Consider the following 8976-nt stretch of genomic DNA (forward strand, 5'->3'; position numbering starts at 1 on the left):
ACACTGCTAAATTATGGACGGCTAGCGCAGATAGCCCTCGCGTAGCTTTGCGCGAAATACAAAACAAACAAACAAACTTTTCCTGGCAGGTATTTAAGTTTAAATAAACCAGGGTGCTCAGAGATCAAGCGATCCCTCTTCGTCCCGCTCTTGTTTTGGAAGATGTTTAGAAATGCTACGTGAAAATAAATAAAACTTTATAAGCCAGGGTAACGAAATAGCCCCCCCCCCCTCAAAAATGAAAACAAAACAATAACAACAACAAAAAAAAAAAAACTCCCGGACTTTTTTGCTTGCTCTAGTTGTTTTTCTCTGGCCCACCACAAAGACACACTCCAGTGCTAGGTGGGAGATCCATCGCAATAGACTCACCCAAAACAAAGGATGACCAGTATATTTATTTTCAATATACAATCAAATTATAGATACAAATTACACAGTAGATGACTAAAATAAATCATTCGGATTATAGAAAATTATATGACACTCACATGTTGTAGTACATTGCGAAGCAATGTGGAAGTTACCATTATAAGATTAAAACAAGGGACTTGAACAATGGTATAATTATTCGGACTATTATTCTCGTCTTTATTACGTGTGTTATAGTTAGAGTGCCCGTATTCAGGATTAAAGGTTCGGGGGTCCGAATCCTGGTAATTCCACAAAAAAAGCTTTCTGGTTGTGACGCATTAAAGAAAAATAATCTGATATAACACCTGATGACGGCCGGAGAATTCACTGGTTGAAACGTTGGGAAAATAACAGTATACTTAACAGAAACGAGAATAATATTCCGAATAATTATACCATCAGTAATACTAACACCTCGTCTCAATCATTTCGCAAGGGACTTGACAAATGACTTAACAGCAATGTTTACGTAACAGTTAGAATGGAGTAAATACTATTATAACTTTTTTTGAAAGAAGTCGTTGTCCTTGTTTGGGTAAAGCCTAAAAGAGAAATCCCTAGAAAGGTGAAATGCTCAGAGGTGGTTAATGTTATGTACATTCAGGGAGGACGTGCCTTCTGATCACAGGAGCTGTGATTACCTCGATAGTTTTGGGAATGTGAAGCATTCCTAAAATAATCACATAAACATCTGATTTAGATGAGCAGTTGTACAATCAACCTAATCATGATTTCAAAGTTTTAGGCTGCCGCAACTTTATTTTTCATAATCTTTTCCTGGAATAGGTACAGTTAGATACAGTTGCTGACAAATGTTCCTGCTTACTTTCAACAATATCTTCCTTGTCACTTGATAAAACTGTAATAGTTTCATGTGAACTGACAACACGTACACCATTCATGACTAGTGCGTTAGAATTTGTACTTTTTGTTGAACTCACCACGCGAAGTACTGGATGATTATAAAAAAAATATTATCTATGTATCCTAGGGAAACAAAACTTCACCATAATAAAGTTTATTCAGGATAGTTTCGACGCGGAAGTACAGGGTGTTTCAAAACCATTGTTATACTACTTAACTAAATCACTTTTATCACAAATTACTATTGCTATTACATCTCTTCTTTTTCGTCTCTCTGTGGGAAAGTGATAATTCGTCGGACTTACATCACTAAAATCCACAGTTCGATTCCCCGCGGCGGATACAACAGATAGCTCATTGTGGATTTGCTCTAAAACAAATAAACTCCTTCTTTTTCTTTCAATATGAGATTGATGATTTAAACGAAATGCGTGTCATTGTCTAGAATAGTTCTACCATCGTTCGATTGTGTTACAAAAATATTGGTATTTTCACTTCAGTCAAAAGGCAATTCTAAGTACAAATTATATTTTCTCTTCCTGACCACTATACATGGAACCAACAATTTTTGGACTGTTGAGTTTCCTCAAAAGAAACAACCATTACAATAGCTCATGAGAGTACAGGGGGTCTATAAGATGTAAATTTTTCCCACAGTTCAAAGTTATTTAATTACATATATTGTTTTTGTTTAAGTGCGAAAATACACAGTTGAATATCTGCGCTGTAATTACAGCGGGGATCGAACCTAAAATTTAAGCATTATAAGCCTCGGGCCTATCGTTGAGCCATTGAAGATACACACACACACATATATATATATACATACACACACACACACATATATATATATATTCTTCAACCTATCATAAACATGTTGGAAATCCTAAACATGACCAGGTAATCGCTTTTAATTTTATCTCCAACTCACCCATAGAAATTACACACTTCTCATACCGTGTACAATAACTGATCACATTCCACCTTCATTCATCATCCAGTTTATCAAAGTACCATCAGCGATCGCTGCTGCACCTTGAACACCTTCTGATATGGAAGATGGTCTTATGAACCTATATGTTCCTGAGACTCAAATGGTGTGTATTACTGACGCTAGGTGTGTACAACAATCCACTACGTTTTCACCTGTGTAACAGGGAATACTAATCGAGCTTAGGTGGATCATGATGCCAGTCATGTTGAATCCAGAATCAGTACGCCTTAATTGAAACATGTCAAGATCGAATTTTTGCACGAAAAATACTCACATGTTATATAGTCCATACTTAGATAAATGTTCCTCTGTGTGTGTGTGGTACTGTCTGTTTCAAATGGTATACACCCAGTGTTAATGACTGCTAGAATTCTTTAGACAATTGAAAATTTCAATGCTATATCATCTGATTTAATCTTTTTTACACATCAACTTCTTTCACGCTAATCCTTTGGGCTCTACAACCTATGTTTTCATAAGAGATCAGGCCTATGACAGTTACATATGCAATTCACTTTCTTCTAAAAGGAATCTTTGGGTTGGTAAATAAGGTATTGTCTAGTAATTCCAACTGTTTTATGTGTCCATTTATTACTTCTACTGCTTAACGCACTTTTGTGACAAGCCTTGAAAGATTGGTTTCCTCTGTCGGATCCTGGTTACGCTCTTTATTTTGCAAAAAAAAATAATAAAGAAACAAAGAATGACACATTGGACACAACCAGCTCGAAGAAGCTCCAATACATCATTAAATCGTTTTCATGCCTCCCAGTGGCTCAATGGAACACCTGTGGGCTTATAACGCTAAAAACTGAGTTTCCATACCCATAGTTAGCACAACACAGATAACTTTGTGCATTATAACAGCAAAGAAATATTTTCCACAATAGCCATGCTATGTGGGTGTGTCCATATGCGAACGTTTTCAACAAAAATTTCAAACATATTATGAGTGACTGCTACATTATTATTTCTCCCACCAGAAAGACATTGAACAAAGGTCGACATAATGTACCCATCAGTAGATACAATTATTCATAGTTTGACAAGTGACTGTTGCTTGTGCAGACTCTGACGTCGCTTTTAGAATTCACACTTAGAACTCTTCCACACATATAAATGTATATATGTGTGTGTGTGTGTATAAATATATATATATATTTATCACCAAAAACTAGAATGAAAATATCGTTGTTCCTTTTTGTCAAAAAAGTCCCGCGCAAGAAGACAAATGTATTTAAGTATTAATTCTTGGTGTCTGGTATGTTCAAATCCAAGATACATACGAACAAAACTGCTCACCAAAGCAGAAATATTCGAATGTATTGTTCCATTTATAGCAAAGGCATATTCCAAACCTAGAATTGTAAACACAAATCTTCTGGATAATCTAGTAGGAAGGCTAACAAGGAGAATTATGGGCATTCCTTGAGGTTAATATCCTGGAAAACAGATCACCAAACTGAGACTTGGTTAGTTCAGTTAGATTAAAGTGTTTACTATTAATTAGAGTATTGAGACATATCAAAGTCTGCCCCACTTGATCTTTTTTTTGCTGTTGCTCGCGTGTTCTCCAAAAGGTTAATCACATTTTTTCTCCTACAGCTAATATTGTTTTTCATCTCGGAAATCATCAAATGGCATGAGTCGAGCAAAAAAAAATTCTGTCCTGGTGATTCTTGCAGCACCAGGATCCAACAGAGATGACAGTATTATGCATAACAAATACACCTTAATCATCATTGACTACTGCTTTGCTGTTTTAGCTTTCGGTTTTCACGTTTTCCTTTGTTAATGATCTTTGTGCATAATAAATATATGAATCCCTGCTTCGAGAGTAGCACAGACAAATGAATGCATTTTTGGGTACACAATACCTTTGGCATGGATACTGCTCTTTTAAATGCAGCTTAAAGGCTTAAGCCCTCTGGGGAAACTTTGTTCTTCTAGGACAAATATTTTGTAAGATATAATTAATTAAAATATGAGGTTTCCTTTAGAATCATGCATCCTAAATATTATGTAAATTCTTTAAATCTTTTGCTATCTTTTCATCAACAAAATCAACATGATAACTTGATGGAGAAATATCCACTTAATATGAAGTTATCACTGTTATGAAAAACAAAAGAAGAAAAACTTTGATAAAGATTCTTTGTTTCTGTAAAGAAATAAATAAAAACACTTTTATGTAATTTTAACCCTAGATACAAACACGTTCATTTGATACTTTGTATTCGTTGTGTTCGCTAAAACTCAATTTGTTGAAACATCCTGTCTCTATTGAAATTGGCAGCTCCATTTCCCGCCTTCGAGGATATGAAAGTTTGACCATTATCAATCAGGATGTCAGAAATACGCCTGCCCTTTGCGACAGTCATTTTTAACCGTAAAACCGACAGTTGCAGCGTTGATGATATACCGTAACCTCGCGTGAAAAGCAATTTTTTCAACATTTGTTATTTACTATTGCTACATTTAATTCTAATTTATTATAAACGCATGAACTATTAAAGAAAGTTCGTTATTTAATGAAGAACCTGACACATTAATTATGATGTAAAAAAAAAAAAACGTTTAGAGATTTTTTTGCAGGTAGTAAGTGTTTGTTTGTTTTTAATTATGCACAAAGCTACACAAGGACTATCTGTGCTCTGCCCACCACGGGTATCGAAACCCAGTTTCTAGCGTTGTAAGTCCGCAGACATACCGCTGTGCCACTGGGGGGCAGGTAGTAAGTGTTGGAATTCTCTCTTAATTTCTTTTTCTTTTCTACCGTTTCTATCCACCAGTGTTTTTGTGGTAAGTCTACGTGCTTACAAAGCTAAAAACCGGGTATCGATACCCAAGTAGGGCACAGCACAGATAAGCCATCGCGTATCTTTGCGCTTAGCAACAAACAAACAAATCTTACCGTTTATATTGTTTTCAGTTAGATCTGCCATATTTTTAGTTGCCATATTAGTCTAGTAAATATATTAGTAAATACAACCACTTACAACCCCTATTGGTAAAAATGGGAAGTTGTTTAGCTTATACAGTCAAACATTTTGATATAAAAAAACCTATGAAATGTGTAGTTATTCTCACAAAGGATCACATAAAATATTGTTAAGGTAATCCTAAACATATTATAGGCCTCCTATTTTGTATTTCATAAATTAATCCAGCAAAGATGTTATGTAGTAATAAATATTAAAAATAAATAATTGCTGATGAAACAACGATCTTATTGAAATACTTGCATAGTGTACTAAGGAGTTGTTATTTATTATTTTTCATGTGTTGCATACATTATTAGCATTATAAATATTACAATTATAACATAACAATGACAGTCCTCATAAAAAGAAATAATATTGAGGTGTGTTTGTTAAGGTAGATAATAAGCGTGTCATTTTCCATATATTGCATGTGTTAACATCAGAGGTTATGAGCTGTAAACATCACAAGTAAAAGAAATGTAAAACTTCATGATTATAGTCCTTAACGAAATTGGTATGGTAAGAATAAAGACACATATTTTCTCCTGTGTAGCTTGTGTTTTGTTAATGTAATATCAAAATGATGACGAACATGAGAAAAATAAATATAAAGTAGTTTAATTTAAAACTTAACTAACTGAAATTAGACCTCTGTAAATTGTAAATAATTATTGTACATATTACTATACATGCTACAAGTATTTTGAAAAACAAAAACAAACAGACAAGTGTTCACACTATTACACCTTGAAATTTAGACATCACTGGCTTCTGTTTTGCTTTCGGTTTTCACGTTTTCCTTTTTCGATGACCTTTGGCAATCTATGCACTTTCATGATTTAGGAGCTTTGCTCACTTTTAGCTATGATTTATGGAACCTTATAAATGCTGGATGTGCGTAACAGCGTGCAGTCATTGTCAACACTGTCTGGCTCACTACAATAGCAGCCAGAACCTTTAGATGTAGGGGCTGATTTTTCATAACTTGCACCTTTTGAGGCACAGTGAACCATTCGCTCAGCAACTCTGGTATAACACCTTTCTTTACGAAGCCTGAAACATTAGCGTAGACTTCGTCAAAACCTTCCATCTGTCAAACTTTGCTGAATGAAGAAGCCTTCCTGACTACAAATAACAAAATCACACTATTCAGCAACTACCAGATGTATCTGGGCCTGTGCTTGATAGTGGTATGCATGATACAGTTTTAATGACATGTTCCAATTATCAGTGTTTTCTCTAGGGTCATCTAATTTGTCAGCCATTGACTTGGTAGTCAAGCAGTGGGGCACTTTATTTCCAGTACTTTTTTGCCATAACAGTCACACTAAACCATAACATCTGGCGAATGTACGATCGAGTTAAAAGTTGGCATCATTTTAGGCAGTGGCGGCTGGGGGTGGGGGGGGGGTGGGGAGGTTGGCATGCCTCCAAACACCTGATTTTTTTTTTTGACTCTGAGACGATTATATGATTATATTTAATGTGTAATAAAGTTATGGGAATTCGGTATTTAACAGTTTTATAAAAAATTGCATTTGAAGTATACATTTATAGGTTTTGAAATTTAAAACTTCAGAGTATATGTTAATACAGAACTAACAGAAAAATATAGTTTGATGAATAAATTACCCAAAATGTTATGCAAATTAGTCAGTTAAATATTACCTTGCTATTAAAAAAATATAAAAATTAATGCATGCATTGTCATTATGTTACCTGATTGCTCATTTGTGAACTTGTATGAATGGGGATAGCAGATCTTTTTTGATGAGGGACACAGATGATTAGCTTGGGGTTTTCTTTGCTGTTGCACTGAAGTTGGATGCTGTCACTCTTCCTGCTCTCTGACTGAACCAGACCTTGCTCTTTGCTTGTTTTCGAGTCTCTTTTTCAATGAAATGACACTGTAATATGCAATGTATCATACATTATTTTATAGTCAAACATGTATATATTAAAACAATCTTAAAACACCGCATTTATGATAACATAATGTTTTGAATATTCTTTCATGTTTTCAGATTTTCAGATATTTTCAGATTTTCTTTGATATTGTTACGACAGCGGAAGTTTACGTGACCCTAGTAACACGTCATGAGCTTCTAGAAAATTCATGTCCCTTCGTGAAGCCTCGTGTGTTTACTAGATGTAAATTCAAAATTAAGTATATGTACACAAACCTTTTCATGTGGCAAAATTAATTTCACGACCAACTTTTTTTACTCTTGAAAAGTAATTGATGAATGTCCCATTCGAACAAACCACTTGGGTAGAGAGAGGTTAGGGACTGGGGATGAAATGTTCGAGGAACATATCTATCTGCATGTCCAGTAACTACCGAAAGAAGTGCACCTCTCTGGTTCTTCAGCTTCACTTTCATATGGCTTGGTGTCAAAATCCTTACATGATTTAACTGTCAGTGGTGGGGTCTGGGAGCAGCTGTCTTCAGTAGATGTCTCTTACACTGATTTCTGGTGAAACTGATTCTTGTACTCTCAGCATGCCCCTTTCTGCAGCTGTAACTGCAAATAGTACAGCTTCCACATGTGAACATACAAGCACAACTACATTCTCCTAGATTTCTACCCATGAATGCGTTAGAGTTTCACTAAGGTTCAGGGAGTGGGTTACCTGTAATATTTGCAGATGATATAAATGATTGATATTCTGATTCGATGTTTTCTAAACTGATATGTTACTTATTGTAACTAGACCTGGTTTGCACATAAACAGAATTGGAATGGTCTTATGTATGTACTTGTTTATAGTGTACAATGCATAAGTGTATATAAATATAATTAAACGTTATTACATTTGAAACTATATATAAATAAGCCTATCACAATGAAGTATGTACTTATTTTAGTTTACAGTGCACAGTGTATGTAATTCTGAATAATTTTCGTTAAAATAAATAGTAAGTAAGTATATACCCAGGCCTACACGCATTCACACATTGAAATATGACAATGACTGTTAGTGTCACTTACCCTGGCAATGCTTTTATATGCCCTCATGGAGCGTCCTGTGTAGGATGATGAGTTTTCTATGAGGTAGACATAAATGCTGACAGCTTATCTGCCTGTCTCATGGGTGTAAACAACACTTGAGGCGCTGTATAGGGATCGCATGCGGCAAAAAGGGACACTTTCGGATTGTACCTCTCAAATTCTTGTTCTGTGAGATGTCTAGTATAATAAGTGACAAAAATGTGACCTTTGGACATGTTTATCTCACGACAATAGTTTATCTCATGCTGTAACTAAGGCTATCGAATGAAATTTTTCGACCAGGAAAATGGTGGACACGACTGCGTAGGTCACGTGACTCCAAACTCTCTATTGCAATTTTATTTGTATTTTGATACGATGTTATTTTTTTTAAGAACGTAGAGATTTAAAATATTTACTGTTAATACTTGATGAATCTGATAGATATTCTATAATTCAACGAGGCTAAGGTCACAGTCGAATCTATTAATAAGTGTGCAGAATATTTCTCCAGTTGTAGTAATTGTTGGATTTAAACAGTAAACAGCACTGACAGAAGCAAATACAGTGAATACGGTTATTCTCTTGTTACTTTGTCAGTACAATATAAAATCACTATATATATACAGGGTGTCCCAAAAATCTGTCTACACGTTTTGAATGATTATAAATAGAATGTTTATTAAGATATATCTGAATTTTATAATCCAAGTTAAAGAAGACAAGA

At 34.8% G+C, this 8976-nt stretch overlaps 1 long non-coding RNA gene across 2 annotated transcripts in view; it reads right to left on the reverse strand.

The window, feature by feature from the left end:
• LOC111085297 overlaps positions 1-8548 on the reverse strand; it is a 35896-nt gene extending 27348 nt beyond the window's left edge. Inside the window, exons 1-3 of one of the 2 annotated variants that reach the window (XR_002610127.1) lie at positions 8250-8548; positions 7440-7890; positions 6976-7163 (exon numbers count right to left, since the gene is read on the reverse strand). This is a non-coding gene — a long non-coding RNA (uncharacterized LOC111085297). Of the gene's footprint in view, positions 1-6881; positions 7164-7439; positions 7891-8249 lie in introns of those variants that run through there. The other variant, XR_002610126.1, reaches the window with a different exon arrangement.
• Between the last annotated feature and the right edge of the window lie 428 nt (positions 8549-8976).

Source organism: Limulus polyphemus, unplaced genomic scaffold (genome assembly GCF_000517525.1).
Source record: "Limulus polyphemus unplaced genomic scaffold, Limulus_polyphemus-2.1.2 Scaffold315, whole genome shotgun sequence".
NCBI lineage: Eukaryota > Metazoa > Arthropoda > Merostomata > Xiphosura > Limulidae > Limulus > Limulus polyphemus.